Consider the following 25236-nt stretch of genomic DNA (forward strand, 5'->3'; position numbering starts at 1 on the left):
TATATAAACGCTAAGATAAATATTATAAACACTAAAATAAACATGATTGACCATCGTTGATTTTCATATTGAGATAATCCTTATCATAATTCGATGTTGGACCATGGTTGACATCATAATAAACCATGGTTGAGCGGGGAATAATAAACCCAAGTAATTGATATTATAAACCTAGAAGAACAATAAACCCAAGGGATTAATACTAAAACCCCAAGGGTTGATTTCCATATAGAGACAATCCTTGTCACAATGCAACGTTGGACAATTATAAACCATCGTTGACCATGATTGATTTTCATATCGAGAAAATCTTTGTCAGATCGCAACGTTGGACCATGGTTGACCATGATTGATTTTCATATCGAGACAATCTTTGTCAGATCGCAACGTTGGACCATGGTTGATCATGGTTGGTTTCCATATCCATATGGTTTGACCATGGTTAAAAATGGGTGGCTATGATTGATTGTGGTTTACCATGATTAATATTTATAAACCCAATCGATTGATATTATAAACCTAATGGATAAATACTAAAATCCCAAGGGATTATGAACCCAAGGGAATAAGATTAAACCCAAGGGACTGATATTATAAACCCAACGTAAATAAACCCTAAGATAAATATTATAAAACTAAAATAAACATGATTGACCATGGTTGATTTTCATATTGAGACAATCCTTATCGCAATGCCATGTTAGACCATGGTTTACCATGGTTAATTCTCTTATCCATAGAGTCTTTGCCACAATGCGATGTTCAACTTTTCTTAGAACGCAGCGTTCAAACATGTTTGACCATGATTGACCATGGTTGACCATGTTTGATTATATAAAACATGTTTGACCATCATCAACCATGGCTGACCATGGTTGACCATGATTGTCCATGATTGTCCTTGACTTTTATATGGAGACAATTTTGTCATAATGTGAGATCCGAGCATGATTGACCACGGTTGACCATGGTTGGTTATGGTTGACCATGGTTGACCATGATTGATATTATAAACCCAAGTTAATAATAAACCTAAGGGATTGATATTATGAACCCAAGGGAAACATAAACCACGGGGATTAATACTAAAACCCCAAGGGATTATGAACCGAAGGGAATAATATTAAACCCAAGGGACTAATATTATAAACCCAACATTGGTAAACCCTAATATAAATATTACAAACACTAAAATAAACATGGTTTATTTTCATGGTGAGACAATCCTTGTCACAATGCGACATTCAACCATGGTTGATCATTGTTGGCTATGATTGGCAATGGTTTGCCATGATTGATATTATAAACCTAAGAGAATAATAAACCCAAGGGATTGATATTATAAAACCAAAGGAATAATAAACCCAAGGGATTAATACTAAAACCCCAAGGGAATAATATTAAACCCAAGGGAGTAATATTATAAACCCAAGGTATAAAAACCCTTAGATAAATATTAAAAATACTAAAATAAACATGGTTGAGCACGGTTGATTTTCATATTGAGACAATCCTTGTCACAATGCAATGTTGGACCATGGTTGATCATGGTCGAACATGGTTGTTTATTGTTGACCATTGTTGAATAATATTAAACCCTAGGAATATGAACCCTTAGATCAATAAACCGAAAGGATTGATATTATAAACTCAAGGGAATAATAAACCTAAGGGATAAAAATTATAAACCCAACGCATATAAACCCTAACATGACTATTATAAACGCTAAAAAAAGCATGGTTGACCATGCTTGATTTCCATATTAGATTAATGTATTGTGATATTGACATAATCATAAATAGTTGGACAAATATTTAACCCTTAATATTGGTGTTTTATAAAACCAAGGGATTACAAACCCAAGGCATTAATATTATAAAACCAAATGATTAATAAATGCAAGGGATCAATATACCCAAGGAATCAATAAACCCAACGAACTAATATTAAAAGCGAAAACAATTAATAAACCTTAGGAATTAATATTCTAGGCTCAGGGGATTAATAAAACCTAGGGATTAAATGATAAACCAAAGGAATTATTAATATTATAAACTTGAAGAACGAAAAAACCCAAGCATTTGATATTATAAACACAAGGAATGAATAAACCCTTAATATTGGTGTTTTATAAAACCAAGGGATTACAAACCCAAGGCATTAATATTACAAAACCAAATGATTAATAAATTCAAGGGATCAATATACCCAAGGAACCAATAAACCCAACGAACTAATATTAAGAACCCAAACAATTAATAAACCTTTGGAATTAATATTTTAAGCTCAGAGGGTTAATCAAACCTAGGGATTAAATGATAAAGCAAAGGAATTATTAATATTATAAACTTGAAGAATGGAAAAACCCAAGAATTTGATATTATAAATCCAAGGGATCAAAAATTGCAAGGGATCAATATTAAAAACATAAGGGATTAATAAAGCTTAGGAATTAATATTTTAAACCCAAAGGATTGATAAACCCACATGACTATGAATATTATAAACCCAAGGGATCAATAAACCCTAGGGATTGTTAATATTATAAACCCAACATGTTCATAAACTAAATGGATAAACATTGTAAACCGAAGAGATTAATATTAAACCCTAGGACTATTATTTAAACCTTAATATTGGGGATTAATAAACCCAATGGATTAAATGATAAACCCAGTCAATTATTAATATTATAAACTTAAAGAACAAATAAACCTAATAATTTAATATTATAAACCCAAGGAAATAGTAAACCCAACAAAATAATATTATAAACACAAAGGATTAATAAATCCAATCGATTAATAAACCCAAGGAATCAATAAACCCAACAAACCAATATAAAAATCGAAGAGAGTAATAAACCCTAAGAATTAATATTTTAAACTTAAGGGATTAATAAACCAAATGGATTATTAATATTATAAACCCAAGGAACTAATAAACCCAATCGTTTAATATTATAAACCCAACGAATTATTGAACCCAAGGGATAAATATTAAAAACCTAAGGTATCAATAAGCACAAGGGATCAGTATTACAAAGACAAGAGATTAATAAAGCCTCGGACTTAATATTCTAAAAACAAAAGATTGATAAACTCGTATGATTATTAATATTATGAACCCAAGTGATTAATAAACCATAGAGATTTTTAGTATTATAAACCCAAAGAATAAATAACTAAAAGGATAAACATTATAAACGTAACAGATTAAACCCTTAATATTGGGCTTTAATAAAATGAAAGTATTATTATTATTATAAATCCAAGGGATTATTAATATTATAAATAAAGGGGATGAATAAACCCATTGTATTTTTAATTTTATAAACCCAAGGCATTAATATTATAAAAACAAATGATTAATAAACCCAAGCAATCAATAAACCCAAGGAATAAATAAACCCAACAAACTAATATTAAAAACCTAAACGATTAATAAACCCTAGAAATTAATATTTTAAAGTCAAGGGATTAATAAACCCAAGGGATAAAATGATAAACCAAAGGAATTATTAATATTATAAACTCAAAGAACAAATAAACCCAAGCGTTTAATATTATAAACCCAACAGAAAATATTATAAACCTAAGGGATCAAAAAATGCAAGGGATCAATATTAAAAACAGAAAGGATTGATATTTTAAACCCAATGGATTAATATTATAAATCCAAGTTGTTTAAACCCCACGATAAATATTATAAATTGAAAAATAAATATCAATAACCATCCTTAACCATCGTTGATTTTCATATTGAGACAAAATAAACATGGTTTATTTTCATGGTGAGACAATCCTTGTCACAATGCGACATTCAACCATGGTTGATCATGGTTGGCTATGATTGACAATGGTTGACCATGATTGATATTATAAACCTAAGAGAATAATAAACCTAAGGGATTGATATTATAAAACCAAAGGAATAATAAACAGAAGGGATTAATACTAAAATCCCCAGGGATTTTGAACCCAGGAGAATAATATTAAACCCAAGGGAGTAATATTATAAACCCAAGGTATATAAACCTATAGATAAATATTAAAAATAGTAAAATAAACATGGTTGAGCATAGTTGATTTTCATATTGAGACAATCCTTGTCACAATGCAATGTTGGACCATGGTTGATCATGGTCAAACATGATTGTTTATTGTTGACCATTGTTGAATAATATTAAACCCTAGGAATATGAACCCTTAGATCAGTAAACCAAAGGGATTAATATTATAAACCCAAGGGAATAATAAACCTAAGGGATAAAAATTATAAACCCAACGCATATAAACCCTAACATGACTATTATAAACCCTAAAATAAACATGGTTGACCATGGTTGATTTCCATATTAGATTAATCTATTGTGATATTGACATAATCATAAATAGTTGGATAAACCCAAGGAAATAGTAAACCCAACAAAATAATATTATAAACACAAAGGATTAATAAATCCAAGTGATTAATAAACTCGAGGAATCAATAAACCCAACAAAGCAATCTAAAATCGAAGAGATTAATAAACCCTAAGAATTAATATTTTAAACTCAAAGGATTAATAAACCAAAGGGATTATAAATATTATAAACTCAAGGAACTGATAAAACCAATCGTTAATATTATAAAACCAATGAATTAGTGAACCTAAGGGATAAATATTAAAAACCTAAGGGATGCAGAAGCACAAGGGATCGATATTACAAACACAGGAGATTCATAAAGCCTAGGAATTAATATTCTAAAAACAAAGGATTGATAAAGTTGAATGATTATTAATATTATAAACCCAAGTGATCAATCAACCTTAGAGATTGTTAGTGTTATAAACCCAAAGAATAAATAAACTAAAGGATAAACATTATAAACCTAACAAATTAAACCCTTAATATTGGGGTTTAATAAATAGAAGGGATTATTATTATTATAAATTCAAGGGATTATTGATATTATAAATAAAGGGGATGAATAAACCCAATGAATTTTTAATTTTATAAACCCAAGGCATTAATATTATAAAAACAAATGATTAATAGACGCAAGCGATTAATAAACCCAAGGAATAAATAAACCCAACAAACTAATAGTAAAAACCTAAGAGATTAATAAACCCTAGCAATTAATATTTTAAAGTTAAAACGAAGGGATAAAATGATAAACCAAAGGAATTATTAGTATTATAAACTCAAAGAACAAATAAACCCAAGGGCTTAATATTCTAAACCCAAGAGAAAAATATTATAAACCTAAGGGATAAAAAAAAATGGAAATGATTGATATTTTAACCCCAATGAATTAATATTATAAATACAAGTTGTTTAAACCCCATCATAAATATTATAAATGAAAAAATAAATATCAATGATCCTCGTTAACCATCGTTGCTTTTCATATTGAGACAATCTTTGTTACAATGCGACATTGGACCATGGTTGGCAATGATTCACCATGGTTGATTATGGTCTTCATCTCAAGGCAATATTCGTTATAACGCAATGTTCGACAATGCTCACGATGATTGCTTTTAAAAATGAGAGAATATATGTCATATTAAATATTTTAAAATAATGCTCAACAGTTCAAGCAATGCATTTTCTTAGTTTTTCTGATTAATCTCATAATATATAGTATTTTTAAATTATATTTTACTATAAAAGATTTATTTTACAAGTGAACTTGTGTTTGTATTCTATCATTTTTCTTCCAGTGAAAACAAAGATAAAAATAAATTATGAAGTTAATGTTGAATAGTTCAAGCAATTCATTTTCTTGGTTTTTATGATTAATCTCATAATATATACTATTTGTAAATTATATTTTACTATAAAAGTTTTATTTTACCAGCGCATTACAACCTCAATGATTTCTCACAAACGAGCTTAATATTGAATGACGAGCTTAATATTGAATGTCTTATATCTTATGTCTTACTTAACCCTTTGTTGTTGAACATATTTCCATTGGTATCATAACAGATCATGTGGTATGAGACATATATTTTGTAAATTGATGGTAATTATACTTTTCTTTAAAGTTTTAGTTCCATAATGATGCATTAATATATTTTATTTCCACACGAGAGTTTAAGATCGTATAAAACTAAGTATAAAAACTACAATCTTACATTCAAAAGTATAAAACTAAGTCTAAAACTAACCATAACTTTAGGGCAGGTAAATATTCTCCTTGGAGCATATCAAATATCGCATCCATACTCTCTGTAGTTTATTTACATATCCTATACAATACATGCAACAACTGCATATTCCCTAAGCCTATACACAGAAGGGAAAATAGATGTTTTTTTTCAATTGAGTAAATTGTGCATAGAGAAAACCATAGCCATACTAAAACTAAGAAAGTTTCAACCAATAGGGTTCCTCCAATGCATATCGAAGAAAACCCATGAAAAAACCCTAGGTAGAGAAAATGAAGGCTTTGAAAGATTGTACACGTTTCTTAGGAGATAAAAGCCGAGATAAACCCTTCAGAAAACCCTTCAAATAGTTCGAGTAATCCTTCCAGCAAATTGTAATGCACACACTAAGAAATTAGTGCATCCACCGAGCACTTATTTGCTTATAATAGATGGAGTGGTCATGAATAACAGGTACAATAAATATTTAATGACAATTTGAAATGCCCAGCCAAGAAATATTGTTCTTATTCCTCCACGTTAAAATCCTAGATGGAATGGCGGAGTAATAAAACATAAAACATCAATAAATATTTAATGACAATTTGAAATGCTCAATAAATATTTAATGACATTTTGAAATGCTCTGCCAAGAAACCTTGCTCTTATTCCTCCACATTTTAGGATGAAAACCCTGGCAAATGAACCATAAGAGATACAATAAATATTAGTATTGGAAACACATACAATAAAAGAACCACTTATCCACTGAGAGTGTGAGGATTTGATAAATTTAATTTCAAGAAATATGTATTGCATCTGTTATTTTCTCTCAGAACGATCTATTTTTTATAAATTTATATATTTCATTTTATTCAATAAGCACTAACAATCTATTACCAAAATTCTTTATATATTTTAGATTAAAAAATCATTTTATATAATTATTTAAACTAATGCCTAGCTTTTTAAAATTTACACAATTAAATTATTGATTGTTGTGAGGCTCTACTTCAATTTTCCTTAACCAATTAAATTATATTTTAAAAAAGTTGTATCTATTATTAGTCCCTGCCATCTGGCAATTAAATTATATTTTTAAAAAGTGTTATCTATTATTAGTCCCTGCCATCTGGCAATGGCATGGGACTATAGTAATCAAAATGGTCCCTTTCGCATTACTTTGTGTGACCTTGTATGACTTATAAGATAATCTTTTTTTGCGGTGTTTTTTTTACAACCAATGAAATTTTCAATTTCAATTTTCATCATCTTATTTGACCTCATACCAAAACATATGGCCAAATCTGAGGGTAAAAATAGATATTAAACAATCATTTGAAACAATTTTAAACGTAATGAATTAATGTTAACAATAAATCTCAAACATTTTATGTTAAACAAAGTCTATTAAACCAACTCTATTATCCACTGCTAAACCATATTGTGTTAAACCAACTCTATTATCCACCGCTAACTATATTGTATGCTCCCACCACTAAACTATATTGCAGGGCTTCCACAACATGTAGCAATGTGTACCACTATACAACGACATATGTACGCCTGCACACCTTCCACAGCATATACCACCGTTACATGTATCCCTGCCACAACATCTATGCCTGCCACGGTTTTGTGGGCATGTAACTGGTGCCAACACTCTATTTAAGTGTAAACTAGGTGTATTTCACCTCCTCTCTACTCTGCATTAACAATATTTCTCTTAAACAGTTGCAATAAAATTCAAATTCACTGGAATAGGGAGAGAACTTACCGAAAGAACCAGGAGCAGATGGTCTTCAGGCGGAGGGAGGAATAGAGTGGGAGTTGGTCAAATGAACACCGATGGCTGTTGTGTTGTTTTCTTAGAGTATCCACCAGGATCATTCAGTTCTTCGTGTGGAAGAGCTGGTGCTTCATCCCTCGAACAACACATCCCTTATTCAGGATAAAGGTATACTGAGATTGTTCATTATGCAGGAGTGTGTTGGATCATGCACAAATTTCAAGGTAAACATGTCTTCTGTAAAGAAGGAAGAAATATTTCAAGACATTGACTACGTTAATACACTGGAAAAATAATGCTTTGCAAACCATTTCTTTTGTAGAAAGACATTGACTATGTTAATCCAATGGAAAAATAATTCTTTCCAGCCCAGTCCATTTCTCGTGTCTTCTGTTGGCAAGAATTTTAATATCCATTGACCACCAATAGCAAGGAAGAATTTCCAAACAATATTTTTAATCTCAACAGATCGAGGCTAGGAAATCTATGTTCTATTTTGTAAAACAAGAGCTTTTAAAAATTCATTGAAGGCATATCTGTAGATGTAGTGTTTGTTTTTATAAATTTTCCGTGTAAAATTCTAATATATATTGTTAACAAATGGGCCTTTGAGTTATTTGAACTTGCATGGAAATTATACTATATTTTGAAGGAAATTTTAGTTAGGATTTTCTGACTGGCATACATAATATAAGATTTTAGGGCCATTACATCTAATTTAAATAACCATATCAATTTTCATATAATAGTTATGTTCTTTTATGTGAAATTTCTATTAAGCGTGATCACTTTTAAATAACAAGCCCTACCACTGTAGTTGATCAATGAAAATGATAAGATATGAAAAGTTGTTTTCTACAATTCATATGCCAACTCGTCTTTTGATGCTTCTTAAATCACATAGCTTACATCACATAGTTTTAACCTATTACAAAGTTGTGATGCAACCAAGATTTTTTGTTTCAAACTAATATTATTGCTTTTTTATGAATCATATACTTTGAACCTATTACAAAGTTGTGATGCAAGTAAGATTTTTTGCTTCAAACTAATATTCCTGCTTTTTTCTGAATTTGCTTTTTCTGAATTTGATAGAATTTACAAGTCCAGAAGAGGTGCCAACAATGGAAACATTGGTTAATCTAGAGGAGTTTTACGCATGCCAACAATGGAAACATTGGTTAATCTAGAGGAGTTTTACGCATGCGGATGTGTGGAACTGAAGAGCATACAGGGGTTGGAGCACTGGGCAAAGCTTTGGATGTTGAGTATCTATGGAGTTATTTTACATAGCTAGATGTGCGAAGCTGAAGAGCATACGGGGATATGGCAATTGAGAAAGCTTAGAGTCCTAAAGGTTCGTTGCTATTCGTTGATGTTTGGAGTTAGAAAACTAATTATTTACCTAAAAACCAATGAAATATACTTGATTTACAACTAGAATTAACTAAAATTAATACCTGCGACTAATGGCACCGCAATTGCTGTGCTTTGCGTAGCCATAAGGAAAAACAACATCCTCCAATCTATCATGAAGCGATATCTGAAAAGACCCAATATAGGTGTTGAGATCCCCCATGAGGATGGCATTGCCTACAGTAGATAAAATAGATAGCTGCAGAAGCCCTCAGGCTTTGAGTAAATAAGCAACGTAGAATAGAGTAGATAAAATTCACAGCTGCAGAAGCCCTCAGGCTTTGAGTAAATAAGCAGCGTAGAAGATGCAAAGGCGTGCGCAGCTGCTGGTTGAATTAGTCACTCAGCTTTCTTAACGGATGATAGAGGTATAATTGCCTGGGGAACGCAACAACTGATGGAAGAACGCAGCAGCTGATGGCAAAGGTATAGTTGCATGGGGAAAGTGGACAAGTAGGTTGCATGAAATTTGAAGAAAGTGGACAAGTGGGCTGCATGCAATTTGAACGTCTTTACCAACGAGCGTCTTTACCAGCAATTTTTACCAAAGAGTTTTATATTTCTTGTGATAATTTAATTATTATTCCCGTTTTTAAAATAATTACTTTAGGGGGTATGGGGATTACATATCTGGCTACTCACTCTGGGAGAGTCTTGGTGGGTGGCGGCTACTTATACTTTGTATCTTGGGTACCTAACTACAACCATGCTGAACAATTTTCGGAATCAGACCTAAGAATTGGGAGGACTAAACTCGAGAAATTAGATTTTATAACAATTGCTACCTGGAATGGACATCAACTGCCTATTTAATCAGTTTTGTCATCCACTCTCTTACTCGGCCTTGTTTTTTGCGTTCCCTACAAACACATTGCTCCGTGCATGTCAACCGCATGTTTTCTATGAAACGTGTTGCCTCCTCCTCAACCTAACGATACAATAACAATATCAACCTCCATATCCGTTTCAAAAATTAATCAGGTCTTCTCATCATTACACAACATTGGCTTTTATATTACTGTACTAGTACCCAAGCTTCAAGATGGAAGAAGTGCAAATCCATCCATTTATCACCATAGATAAAACTGACTACTCCTTGATCTGGGGCCAATCATGTTGGATCTCGCTGCCGATAGGACAACCAATGAATGCTCCTAAGCTTGGAATCTCCTGCAGTGGTTGGAACAACTTGCCCGTCCATTTGGGTCATTCAGGCCCCCCGCAAAACAAGATTTCTCGCTTTTAGCAGTTCTCCCATACCCTACATAAGCTACAATATCAGGTTATTCTGATTCTATGGAGTTAGACCAGAGGTTATTTCGATTCTATCTGCATATGGATGGATCTGGCCAATCAGGATTCTCTCCCCTAGCCAAATAAATCGCTACCCCTAGCTCTGCCATGATCAGGAGGCGAAACCTGGGCTCACCAACATCGAAGCTAGGATGGATCTGGCCAATCAGTACGAGAGGACTAGGTAGACCCCTCGATAATGCCTTACTAGATCGGACGGCTTCTTCCATGAGAGGAGGTGCGTTCGAAGGTCATTTATGCACCCAACCAATCATGCCATCCGCTTAATGGTTGAGGTCACTTACGCACCGCCAACCAATCATGCCATCCGCTTAATGGTTGAGGTCACTTACGCACCGATAGGGAAAGGAGGTTGAGGTATGTTATAAGCATTCGACCTACCAACGCACTATCCATCTTTCTATTATTTAAGGTGCTTGCCCCTTTGAAACTAATGCGACTACAATTACGACTACTTTCTTGACTACCTTCTTAATCAAATGATAGCTAGTAGCTGTGTCTTCTCTATCTATTGAACTATTCTATTCTGATGCCCAATGTCAGGAAGGGAAGGTAGCAAGTTTCACATCTTACTATCTAGGGCAATCGATGGAGCTAGCCGCATCTGATCACGATCGGAGCTGGTCTTTCATCCCACAATTATTATATAGAAAAGGGAATGAGCTAATCCACATTTATTGAAATGGGAAAGTGGGCTTTATTGGTTTCAAAATCTATGAAGGCTCTTTGATTAAGCCAACCTTCAAAATTTTGATTTAGAAAAGTCCTATTATATAGAAAAGGCCAACCCGATCTAATTATATAAAGCTGGTTCAGCCGCTAAAAGAAACAATATTGGGTGTTGAGTGCTATCTAGAATGAAGCTCGAAACAACAAAATCAATAAGAAACCAACTAGTAAGGATGGCAATTACTAACGCAACTCACAGGCAATTACTAATGCAAGTTCAAAACAAAAAACACACAGGTTCTCTAGCTATAGCATGAACAGAGGGGAGCTGCTATTTACTTCCATCTCAGCTATTGATGCTTCTTAAACGTGTGTTTCAACAGGCTTTGAATTTGCTCCTGGCTTTTACTCTGTTGCTATTGCTTGCTTTGGTGCTGCTTCTTAATGGATTTTACTCTGCTGCTATTGCTTGCTTTGGTCGTACTGCTTCTTAAAGGTGTGTTTCAACAGGCTTGCTTGCTGCTGGAAAGAAAATCTCCCCTTCGCCATTATTTTCTTTATAACATAGGGACTAGCTACTGCGCAGCCCCCTTGTTGGAATATCAAAACACGCCAAGATCTTCATTCATATGTATACTCTCTACTGGGACTTTTCAAGTCAATTTCAGAAAGTTTGGAATAAATAGAAGCACACCTCTCTTATTTTCAGGCTTTATTAGAATATACTTTGAGGCTTCAAATGTGAATCTTAGAACGAACAAAAACAGTGTATAGAAAATATTAGTTAGGATTCGATTCGATTTGTTGAATGACATTGCAAACAAACCAGCACTTTATATTTATCTTCAATACTTAAATGAATGTTTTTAATAATGTTTCAACATAATATTATGCTCTCTCATAAATCTTTTGACATAATCTTCAGTTATTAGTTTGTAGTCGAGCTTTTTCCAGTGGAGATGAAGAGGAAAGAAAAATTTAATTAAATGAAAATTAAGGGAAAAAAATATTTAAATCTTATAATAAAGAAATTAAGAAAAGAAAATTTAATTTAATATTATCAGATTTATATATAAAAAAAAATTAATTGGAATTTTTTATATGAATAATGAAAATGAAGAATTATATGAAGATTATTACTATTTTCACTCAAACCCGCACTATTTAAGGTTTCCGAAACCTCTACAAATCCACCTATCAAATCCAGAACAAGAATTATTTTTCACTACAATACTATCAAATCCAGAACAAGAATTATTTTTCACTACAATATTTGCCAAAATTGCCTGCCATATATAGCAAGTGCAATAGACAATACATATTTAATTCAAACTCTTTTAACATTTATATAATATTTTTCTAAATTAGTTATTTTCTTACAAACTTAATATTCATAATTTGATATGGTGAAATGAGAATTTTCATGAGTAATAATTAAAATTCACTAATAATTTGTTAACATATTCAGAGGATAATGATTATAATTAATAATGTTGAAAAAATTATTTAATAAACCTAGATGGAGAGGATATTAATTATTAATATCTATATGTTGCTTAAGATTAAGCTATGATTATTAATACTAAATTAAGATATTTAGTGTGTTTTCAATGTGTTTCCTAAGATCAAACTACGATTATTAATAGAAAATCAATACCATTGTTTATAAATATTTTATAAATAGTTATTAATAATCAACATCCTCTCCATCTAGATTTATTAATAATTTTAATATTATAATCATAAGTATAACTAATAATTATAATCATAAATATAATTATAACTCTATTAAAATATTAGTATAATCATATTAATAATCAATTCCTTATAATTTTAACAGATATTTAATAATCATTGTTTAATTTCACCAAACACATTGAAATACGCTAAATATCTTTCTAATTAATTAATGATTATAATTAATAATCTTGAAAAACTTATTGTGTATGAACTTTTCCACGTGAGGGTTAGTGAGTGTCTAAGAAAGATAAATTGAATAGGAGTCGTCTACCAAGGTGGAGGAATTGCCCGAACGATCAAAAGTGGCTGGAATCCGAGCAAAAAAGTTTCAAAAAATCTTGTAGAGGCAGTGTTTGAAACGTGTTTTTGATGGTGGAAATGGATTCAGCACCATCAAAAATTTCTAAGACACCTAAAATTTTAATGTTTAACAACTATAACTTGGATTTACAAAAATCCTAGCCAGATTTTCTCTAAATATCACCGGAATTTCCATAACTTTCCGAGCAATTCCTCCGGCTAGTTAGACTACGACAATTGAATAGGGTTATAACACTTTGGGGGTTTCTTTATTGTATTTAGAAATTAATAAATAATACTTAATATATTTTTATGAATTTTTTTGTAATTTTTAATTTTTTTTATAAACATAAATAATATGATAAGGGAGTAGTTATTTGTGTATATAAATTATTATTTTTGATGAGGTAGTTTTTATTAAATATTAGCTTAAATTTATCTTAATTGTATATAGAAAATATGCATAAACAATTGATCAAAATATTAGCTAAATCATCACAATTGTTATAATAATAAATCAAAAATGAAAAGAACATATATACGGGTAACTATTAACTGGTCAATGTAAATGATGATGTAAAATATGAACCAATTAAGAACTTTTATTATTATATGAAAATATATGAAATATATAAGGTCTTATATCATATATAAAATTGATGGACAGGTTAATAAAACTGAAGGACACCTGTTATTTGGAATTGGACACATGCTATCAATGTTTTGAAACGACGAAATACACCTTTCCACTACTATGACAAGTGTATGTGTAAGGTTTTGTAATCCTCTTATTCTTGTTATTGTAGGTGTGTGCAACATTTTGTAGTCTTCCCATTCTCATTAATCCAAGTTTTAATCAAGATTTGTAAAAAATTAATTTAAACAAGGTTTAATCATGTGATTTAGATATACAGGGAAGTTAGTGGTGTGAATTCCATCCATTGATATTGTGGCAACCACAAGAATATATTGACATCTTTAAATTTAAATCGTGCGATCATTTTTTTTAATTAGTAAAATGATTAAGGTGCTAAATTCCAATAAAAAGATGCATATCCACATAATAATTGTTGACACCTAATCATCAGGATTGGGTGAATAAGTAACTAATGTAAATGAATAATAAGAAATATGAATAGACACCAGGAGATGAAGTGAGCAGTATCTCCCTCATGTATATAATAAAGATCAATCTGAATGAATAAATGCATTATTTTAAAGAGGAGTTACTTCCTGGTTTGAAATGGTATCAGAGCCAACTCCCGAAATTAGCTTTTGTCTAACTCCTAGTGTCAGTTTCCTACCTATATTCTACCCGGTTGCTTGAAGCCTGCTCCAGGCAGTGTCATATATGTTTTAAAATCTGTGCCCTCTATCATATGCATTTTAAAATTTGGCACAGTTGATGTTTCCATTGTAGTGGCCTCCCTCCTTACACTGTTGCTGTTTCCCCACCCTCCATACGTTGCAGCTCCATATGTTGCAGCTCCGTTGTTGCTCTCGGTTTCAAATCTCGTCTCTAGTGTGGAAGACGAATAGAGCTATAATACTTTTGCACAGTGTGACACCTCGAGAAGATCTTTCAAGGAATACAAACTTTGAGTCGTTGAAATATCAAAGGGGAATTCGGAACATTGAAGTGATTATCCTTTATTAAAAGTTGAGCTAATGTTGATATTTTAGCATAATTGGAAGAGCGGTTCGTGTATCTGGAATCCAGGATTTCTGAAATGCAGATCGAATTGAAGAATATGATCTCCAGGATATGCACAAGCGTTGAAAATAATGATGGAAATCAAGCCCTTTTATGATTCAACTATTGTTATGTTTTATGTTCTCTCGGTCGTTATATATATATTGTTATATATACTGCTATTGAATCTATTTGAGCCAATATTATATGCATTGTGACTTTTATAAATCTATGAGGATGTCCTCAATCCCTCTGAACTAGTTTAATTGTACTCTTTTTAATAAGAAATTGGAATGAAGATTTCGAAGATCCTGATTGTCTTGATGTCCTATCAATTTCAGGCTTCTTCCTTTGAATTTTTGTTGTAGAACAACTTGGGTGGCTATTCTTCACACTATTAAGAATCTCTTTAGAAGATTGTTGATTTTGTGTGGAAGGATTTGAAACCGGGGATAATGGATGAGGCCTACCTGATTGTTGATCTTTGACGGCTCTACTGTTGACATGATATTATTCATTGTTTTCCAAAAGAGGCATTAGAATATCTATGCAACTTGTTTCTTAGTTTTCATAAGAATTCAGAATATTTCTACTATAGTGCATTTTTTTCCATCAAAAGCAGAAGTTTTTTTTACAGTATGCATTCAATCATATCTATTGTGGGAATAGTTCTCACTGGTAAGGAGAACTATCCTGAGTGGTCCTGGATGATAAAACACACCCTCATTTTTTATGAGTTGTGGAAAGGAGTGTGTATTAGAGACGGAGACAAAGAGCCAGAATAGCCTACCTCAGACAAAGAGCTTGCCATTCGGGAAAATAAGAATAACAAAGCCTATGCATTAATTACAGCATCTATAAGTGAAGGGTGAGTCGCCATATTTCGCCATTTTCAACTACTTTCGAAGCCTTACAAAAGCTGAAAGAACTCTATGACTCACATTCTGCGCTTGAAGTTGTTCGACTCATGATTAAACTCTTCACTCTTGAATTGCAAAATAATGATCCTCTTGCTCTTGCATCTGAAGTAAAATCTATAATGCATGATATCAAAGCCACTAAGGTTGAATTTGATATTCCTCTTATCGCTTTTCTCAAGGAACTTTATCCTACTTATTCCAATTATCTTGAGTCATTACAAGCAAATGGAAATCTCAAAGATATTACCTTTGACTCTCTTGTGAAAAAAATTTCTAAAAGAGAGAAAGCTTTTGGAAAGAAGACAGCCCATGAATCTTCTGAAGAGGCTGTGTGCCTTGCTCATAAATAAAAGAATCTTGCTGAAGATTCTTCCAAAGGAAGAGGTGGTCAAAGAGGAAGAGGAAGATATTTCAGAGGCAGGGGGGCAGACACTCTCAAGGAGAAAAGGAAGATTTTCACTACATACACTGCAAAAGAAATGGATCACATGATGCCTCTACATGCAAGTTACCATGGGAAAAAATTGAGCAGCAAAGAAACCAACAGAAAGGTAAATATAATGATAGAGACAAAGGTAAAGCACTTGAATCTACTCATTATGTGGTGGCACAATGTAATATTGGAATAAATGAAGATTTATTTAATGCTTCACTTGCTTCTTGGAAAAATGATTAGTTGCCTGATTAAGGAGCAACTTGCCACATGACTCATAGAAAAGATTTTTTTGAAGAATTTATTGACAATGTTGATGGAGAAGTATACTTTGCAGACTAATCAAAAATCAAGCCATGAGGGCTTGGCAAAATTAGGCTTAAATTTCCTGGTCTTCTAGGCTTCCTTCTACATCATGTTCTATATCTCCCACAGCTAAAGAGAAACTTGTTCTCCTTGGTCCACATTCGCCACCAAGGTCACTCCATTCATATGTTTGATGGCAAGCTTGAGGTGAGAAAAGTATCTGACCACTCACTTGTCATGAGGGGAATAGAAGAAGAAAGGCTTCTCAAGCTGCAAGGTACCTCTGCTCGTGCACAAAATTTCTCATACAATTTTCATTATGAAGAAGGTACACTTCCATCAAGTTTATTATGGCATGCTAGACTTGGACATTTGAATGATGACAGCCTCCGCTTGTTGAAGAAAAATTGTGTTGCTGGTTTGCCTACAATTCCTAGGAAATTTAAGCAATGTGATTCTTGCATTCTAGGAAAGTATAGCAAACAGTCTTTTCAAGATTCACATTCAAGAGCACATAGAAAACTTGAACTCATTCATTCAGATTTATGTGTTCCAATGCCTATTCCTTCTGCAAATGGAAATAAATATATGATGACATTTATTGATGACTACACCAGAATGTGTTGGGTTTATTTATTGAAGAACAAATCTGATGCACAATCTCATATTGGGTCTATTCACACTGATAATGGAAAAGAATACACATCAAATGAATTTGAAAACAATCTTCGCCAACATGGGATCAAACATCAAACAGTTGTACCTTATAATCCCCAACAGAATGGTGTAGCTGAAAGAATGAATAGGAAAATCTTAAATATGGTACGCTCCATGTTCTTCCTCAAAAATGTAAAAATAATGTTTTGGGTTGATGTTGTTCTATGTGCTGCATATATAAAGAATAGATTTCCATCTAATTCTATTAGAAACAAGACTCCATATGAAATGTGGTATGGGCACATTCCTTCGGTAAAGCATCTCAGGGTCTTTGGTTCCACTTGTTATGCCTTGATACCAAAAGTACATAGAAATAAACTTGGTGCAAGAAGTCCTAAGTGTATCTTCCTTGGGTATTCAAACACCTCCAAAGCATACAGTCTCTATGATGAAGTCAATAAAAGGTTTGTTGTATCTAGAGATGTAATCTTTCTTGAATCATCCAAAACTGACAATGTTATTGAGCAACAACTTGATCGCTTGGATAGATTTGCAAATGCAAAATCATTTCAAGAATTTGATAATCAGATTCCACATCTTGAAGGGGGAATTCCTATACTAGAACAACATGTGGAATCTTCTTCTGAAGCACTCTCTCCCCCGCATGAAACTCCAACAACAGATTGTTATCGGGAAATCTAGTGTCTATGCAGAGCTGCTAGTCCCACTAAGACGGGTAGCTATCTTAGAAACAAATAGATTAAAGTTACTTTCGTTTTCCTTTATGAGAAGTAGATAAGAGAGGATCAAAGAATACCAACCTCGGTCTTTCGCTTGGTTCTTTGCTTGTTCCTTCTCCTCATCGACAGGTCTTTGCTGCTTCTCCCTTGACCACTTCGCTTCAAAGAGTACCTGTAAAGTCAAAGCAGCATAATACCTTCAAAGTGCAGAGATCTACAATCATAAGCAATATAGGACCAGATATATATTGACCACACAAATACATATACTATTAGACATACAAGAATGTGGAGGAAAACTTAAATAGCTTTATTGATGTAAAGAATAGAAGAGAGGATTACAACCCATTGATCTGACCCAGCATCATCCTCCCAGCATGAAAGCCCTTCTTCACCTCATGAAAAGCTTAGATCGCCCAACATTATGATATTCCACCAGGAAACCAACAACAATTCCTTACAAGATACAAAATTTCAGCCTCTGGATCTCTGGGATGAGGGATCCATATATAGATGATTACAGGGAGGTGAGTCAACTTCTGGGATTTTTATTAGTGTCTTCTCTCTAATAGCTCTTGATTCCACTTGGCGATTGATGATCTCTTACTCATCCTTGGGCGAATTTAGAGAGGCAAGTGTCACAGGAGAAGTTTATGGAAGATTCCATGATCATCCACCTCGCAAACTATCTCTACCATTTGTCCATTCTCGCCCATTGCACCCTACAGAAGGGCTTTCTAGTATGCATCACACCTTTTACACTAGGCAAGTGAGATGCATCACACCCTTAGCACTGACCAACCTTTATGGTCCAGTTTTGACTAGTTCTGAGGAGTTTTCTATGGAGAACTTTTGGGAGATGATGTAATTAGCTGACCTTGTTCCTTTAGGGCATGAAACAACACTTTTAGGGACTCACAAGCCCTTGGTTTACGGACATATATGATTTGGGTCGGGTGAAATGCTTTATCACGAGGATCTAAGGTTTTTCGAACAAGAAGGCGACCTGTAATAAGATACAATACAATACATTATCTTCATAACATTTTCATGATCTAGCTGAGGCAGGCATTCCCATACTCAACTTTATAAATTCATTTTCATGTACATAGGATAGACAACCGTATGTGTGGCAGACTGATGATTCTGATAGAGCCATCATCCTTTGATTCGGATGATCATCTGTGCAGCAATGATGTACATTTGATGTCTTTATTTTGTTAAATATATCGCAGCCTGGATGAATGAAACTAGATCCGGGGTCTTCAAACAAGTCCAATCTTCGCCCGAAGTACAAGTCAATCCATGTGAAAAATGTTCTAGAGTCGAACATGGAAAGACATTGCCTGATTACCAGCCAATGATGTAAGCTATTAACAGGCGCGAGAGGAATCACCAATAATGATGATGACCCTCAAGGTACGACAGTACAATTCGCGTGGTGTGAAAATGGGATTTGGCATCGAACACAACCCAAAATCTCTTGGTCGAAGGCCATTGATGTAAACCCATCGCCGAAAGTGAGAAACTTGCCATTGAGGCATGCAAGCTTCAAAGTATTGAAAGGGTTATTCCTAGGTCGACTTCTTGGATAATGAGCTGATGTTGAGAAGAAGTGACCCATCGTAGGAGGGCCTTAATGAATCCCACATCTGTGACATGGAACAGAGCAAATGACTTTTGGAGTTGAAAATGATCTGCTGATACAGGGTTTAGGGTGGCGGTCATGAAAGAATGAAGCATAAAGGTATTGCTGCGGATGAGACACAAGATGGGTTGGTGAATTCTCTGATCGACTTCTCTTGAACATATCTGCGACACTGAAATGGATTGGTAGCGTTAAACCCAAAGATGGATGGTACAGTGGACCAATGGTAATATGACCGGTGAACAGAATAACCCAACCCGACTCAATCATGGTGATGGAGCGAAAGTGTCATGTTCAAGAGCGACTCGCTACCAATAAAATTTCTTCAAGTTTTCTTCCCAATTTTTCCCCAGTCATTGCTGACTAGTACCTCTTTATTTTTATCAAGCTTGACGAGGATAACATATTCTTGTTCTATAATTCGCCCTTCGGGCAAACCCGTCGCTATGTTTTCATGAGCCTAGCGACAATGAAACTCATTATTGTCTATATGAAAATGTTTGTCGCTATTAATTTTAACGAGTTTAACGACAATGATAAGTAAGCCCTTTTTAAATTTTAGAGAGTCTGAAAAGGGACGGAAAGGAAACTCCAATAATCCTTTTTCGTCATATAATCCCTTAAGTCCGAAAAAGTATAAAATAATACGAAAGGGATGAATTTTCGATAGATTTAACGAGACGAACAAGACAAGTGCTCAATCTTTTTGTGTAATAATCCCTCAGGTCCAAAAAGATTAAAATCTAGAGGAGGGATAGCACTTCCGGTAGCTTTAACGAGTTGAAGAGGCCAATCGCTCGACAATCTTTTCATAATTTACGAGTCAGACGAAAAGAGCTTAAAGGAGACTTGTTTTTTGAGGAACGAGTGATAATTTCGGGTAGCAGCTGATTCCAGGTAAGGTTTGGAATTTCCAATCATGGCAGTGTCACAAGGATGGCTAACAGAATCACTCATCGTAGCTGTTCCTCAAAAGGGGTAAACAATCAAATGGAGGCGTATGATTGGCTAAAACAGAGTGGAGGTGATGATGAGAACACGACCAAGGCTCAAAAGCTGATGATAATGCATTCACAATGGTTATTTACCAGAGATTGGTTCATTTTTTAATGAGCTTAAATTCCGGTGGAACATTTGCTCATTGCTAGGTTTAATTTTTAACGAGCTTGAACTTCACATAAAAACTGCTCATGGTGGGTTTATTTTTTAACGAGCTTGAACCCTGCGGTAACATTGCTCGTGGTGGGTTTATTTTTTAAAGAGCTTGAACCCTACGGTAACACTCCTCGTGATAAATTTGCATGCCCCTAGCATAATAACGCAAATTGAGGTGCATGCCCCCCAAGCTTCATTGCATTCAACACAATGGTTGGAATGAAGGTTTACCTTCGAGATCTTTGAAAGACTCGACTTGGAAAGGGAGTTGTTTTATTTTTTAATAAGGTTGACACAAGATAGGAACCGTCCTCGAAATCCACTGTATTTACAGTATTTGATAGAAAATCAAAAGCTGAAGGATGATTAAGGTTGCTGGAGTAATCCTCGTGGTAATTCGGAAGATGGGAACAATGGTGGTAATCTTCCCATGGTGCCTCTCCTATCATCTTTTATTGAATGATTCCTTCGTCTGTAGAATGTACATGCGACCAAGGATCTAAAGAGGTGCCATATTCCTTAGACATATCTATCCAAACACTCGATGAGTGTTGATTTGGGTTTTCCCCCCAAGCTAAGAAAATTGATTGCTACAATATTTCTATTAGGGCGATGATCCATGCTGAAAAAATGTTTAGGAATCTTCTAAATCTAGAAGATATCATGTTGCAGGTTCCCACCGTGGCCACTTCCGTCAGTTTGTTTGGAGGCGGTAGGGAAAAAGTCCCCATCAATGTAGGGTCTTTTAGTAGGCCTATTCCGATATTTTGAGGCGAATGAGGGCTTCCGTAGATCATCGGAATGCTTCCTATAACTTGTGAACTGTTGGGGAGAAACGTTTGTTGGTCGACGATTGTAATTCCTCCTTGAAAAGGAAATGCAATCTTTCTAAAGTATGTTGACACAACTGCAGCCATAGCATAAATCCAAGGCCTTCCCAGTAGGATGTTGTAATCGAGGTTTCCATCGATAACCTCAACATCAATTTCTACTATTTTGCCCCCTAGTTCGACTTGCAAGTTACTTAAAATCCTGTATGGGGTGTATGTTCATCCATCAAATGCTTTTAATGTTGTCGATGATCATGACAAGGGTGGAGACCCTAAGTTTTTCCAGCAACTCATCGACATAATACATGTAGATGCCCCCTCATCAATAATTGTTCGATGAACAGTTTTGTTGAGGGATTTCACTTGAATAAGGAAAGCTAGTTGAGCTGGTAACTGAGGGTCATATCCTTTTTGATTAAAGGACACAAGATTGGAATTTGTTGGGTCAATCCCACCTATTGCTAATAATAAAGCCTGCTTTTGGGAGGGGTGATTTTGCAGTACCTCAAGTGTCGACATAGTGGACGACGATTGGGTTAAGTCCTCTACTATATTATAATGCTGTGCAGCTCTGGCACGAGGACTAAATGTCAATTTGTGTACTACTCCCTTTGGCGGCTTTATCGTTAGCTTAGGAATGATGGGTGGCACAACTTTGATTGAAGTTGTTGTTGAACTACTAGGTTGTTCATTAGCCTTGTTATTCGACAGCTGTGGATTCCCGTAATCTTTATTCCTTGTCGATATCAAAGCATCATTTTGCTGCTTTGAGATAGACAACATAAGCACTTGGGATTGGGAAGCATTGTCACTAGCAACCAGATTGGTTCCTGGGTTTGGAAACAGATCAGTCAATACCGCTGAGGTTTTTGAACTCTTAAAGAGTTTCTTAACTTCAACTTTATGTGGACAATCTCTCGTCCGATGATCCTCATCGCATATCTGACACCTCGAAGGGGGTTTCCTTTGCCCAGAAGGGTTTGGAGAAGATTTTTTAGGAGATGACTCCTCCTGTTTCTTCTTTTTCCCTTTCTTTTTCTTCTTGCCCCCTGGTTGCTTCGGTTCTTTGCCTTTGTCAGTCGACATGGCATTTACCTCTGAGGCGAGAAGTTCTTCATTTGCATTTTGACTTGAAACCATACGGGCCTTCTTTGATGTAGCCTTTATGGTTTTCGTGCTAGTCGTACCTATCACGCCATCACGGCATGAGAGTCTTTGTTTGATTTAGGAGGGGGAGGAATAGAAAATCCGGTCTAGGATCATTAGGTATTTTATCGTAGAGCGTGCCAGACTGAGTATAGATCAAGTCTATATATTGTGCACGAGCAACAACTTGCTCTTCAGTGACGACTCCTCCCTTTTCCACATCATCTATAATAGAAGGTAACAATGACTTAATAAACCATTCAGCTAACAGATTATCAGGAACATATGTTTTTACCATTCTACGACGACGATGCCACTCATGAATATGATCAGATATGTGAGTGGCTGTTGTTTGTTTGAAATTGGTAAGAAGCTCTGTTCCCATTTTGTACCTTATAGGTAACTGAAAATGGGTTAAAAAGGTTGTGGCTAGGGCACCGAAGTTATCAAACGAAGCTCTAGGAAATTCAATATACCACTTTGCCGCCGGACCAGTTAACATTCGCTAAAAAAGGCGAAGCCTGATCGAATCATCATTGAGAGTGTTGGATGAAAACCACAGATGAAAGGTCATCACATGATTCGACGAGTCTTCACCCGTATTTCCATTAAATTTAGGAATATCTGACGGAAGTTTATGCGGAATCGCTGGCCACCAAGGGGCGTAAGCAATTGGATCGTTTGTTAGTCGATTTAGATCTGGTAACTCTAAAGTCACCACGAAAGGCAACTGTTGATTCAGGTTTGGAGAAGCATACCCAGGATAAGATGGGATCACCCAAGCAGTTGGTCTTTGCATACCAGCATAATGCATTTGATGGTGGTAACTTTAGTAAGGTTGATGGGCATGACCATTCTGATATGATTGATGTTGACCGCTTTGAATGTACGGCTGCCCATTACTTGCAAAGACTTGTTGCTCAGATCCTCGGTAAGTTTGTTGGAATTGGAGTTGTTGGTATTGTACTAGCCATGGTTGTGAAGCCATGAGCTATTGTCCAGTACTGACTGTTTGACCAAGATGAGGGGTAATGGTCCCTGTTTGAACCTGGGTCATTCCACTAGTCGGTGATTGTGGTTGCGTCGCTGGGACAAGGGGTTGTTGTATTACGACTTGAGAAACCTAAGGTTGGCATACAACAGGCAACGCTTGTACTTGCGACACCGTCACAATAGTTGGCGTAGTGGGGATATTTGACACAGGTAAACTTTGTTGCATCGAGTATACAACTCTTGGTTGTTGAGGTAGGATTGGCACCCAACCGCTAGATGTAATTCCCACATAACCTGAACTCTATTGCGAACTCTCGTATGGTTGTTCTCTCGCAAGAGACAATGAAAGGGTATACTGCCCTCCATATGGCGGTAATCTAGTGCTCAAAGGAATGATTTACCTTTGAGGACCGGACTGCCCAAATTGACACTGCGAAGGATCAATTTGCTGAGACTCAACATAAGAGATTCTAGATATTATTCCGGATGAACAAACGTGAATAGACCATACTGTGGAAATAGCCCCTGGATGGATTCCATCCAGCGATTGAGAGCTAGTTGCAACCTTGGCTAATAGTCTGACCCTTTGTCATATCACAATATCGGAATGTAGGACTTTATCCCATATCAATGATTGGAGGTTTTGCATGTTGTCACATAACAAAAATTCCAATAAGGAATCTCCGATATGATAAAGAAGAGTATAATATGGCATGTGGGGCCTTCCAAAAGTGCTTATTATAATACACCAAATGCTTTTAAACGCGTTATCACTTATGTGTTGTGGAGTTTATATATTTGCTTATTATTATAAATGACCAATGTTATATCCTATATGGTTTGAATATCGCATGCTAAAGCCTCTCATACATGGTTGTGACCTGATAAGACTGCTAAAGGATTACCCAAATTGAAGTGTTCCTTCAATATTCAGTAAAAGTGACCTATGGTAAAACTTGGATACTGGAAATAGTGACATCATACATGCATATCTTCACTTGTTGAAGAGCCAAAATATATACTGAGAAAGGGTTCACTTAGTTTAGATCTAGAAATAAATTTAAACATGAAATTGCATATTTATACATATTAATGTTGGAAACAAGTCATACAATGAGTATGAGTACTCAATATAATGAGTTTTATGAATTGAAAGTCTGAACTAAAACAACCACTGAATGAACCTGCTTTGTGCAACCCTTGCAATTGAGTGGTTGTATTTTGTTTTTTGTTTGGGGTATATCCAACATATTTTTGAAATGGCATAACTTACTCTTAATCCAATTACTTCACATCCAATTTACCATCTTGCAAAAATAGAAACTAACAGCAATAAAAAACCAC

This window comes from Pinus tabuliformis, chromosome 7, assembly GCF_031772625.1.
Source record: "Pinus tabuliformis cultivar Carrire ecotype Pingquan chromosome 7, CPIR1, whole genome shotgun sequence".
In the NCBI taxonomy this organism is placed as follows: domain Eukaryota; kingdom Viridiplantae; phylum Streptophyta; class Pinopsida; order Pinales; family Pinaceae; genus Pinus; species Pinus tabuliformis.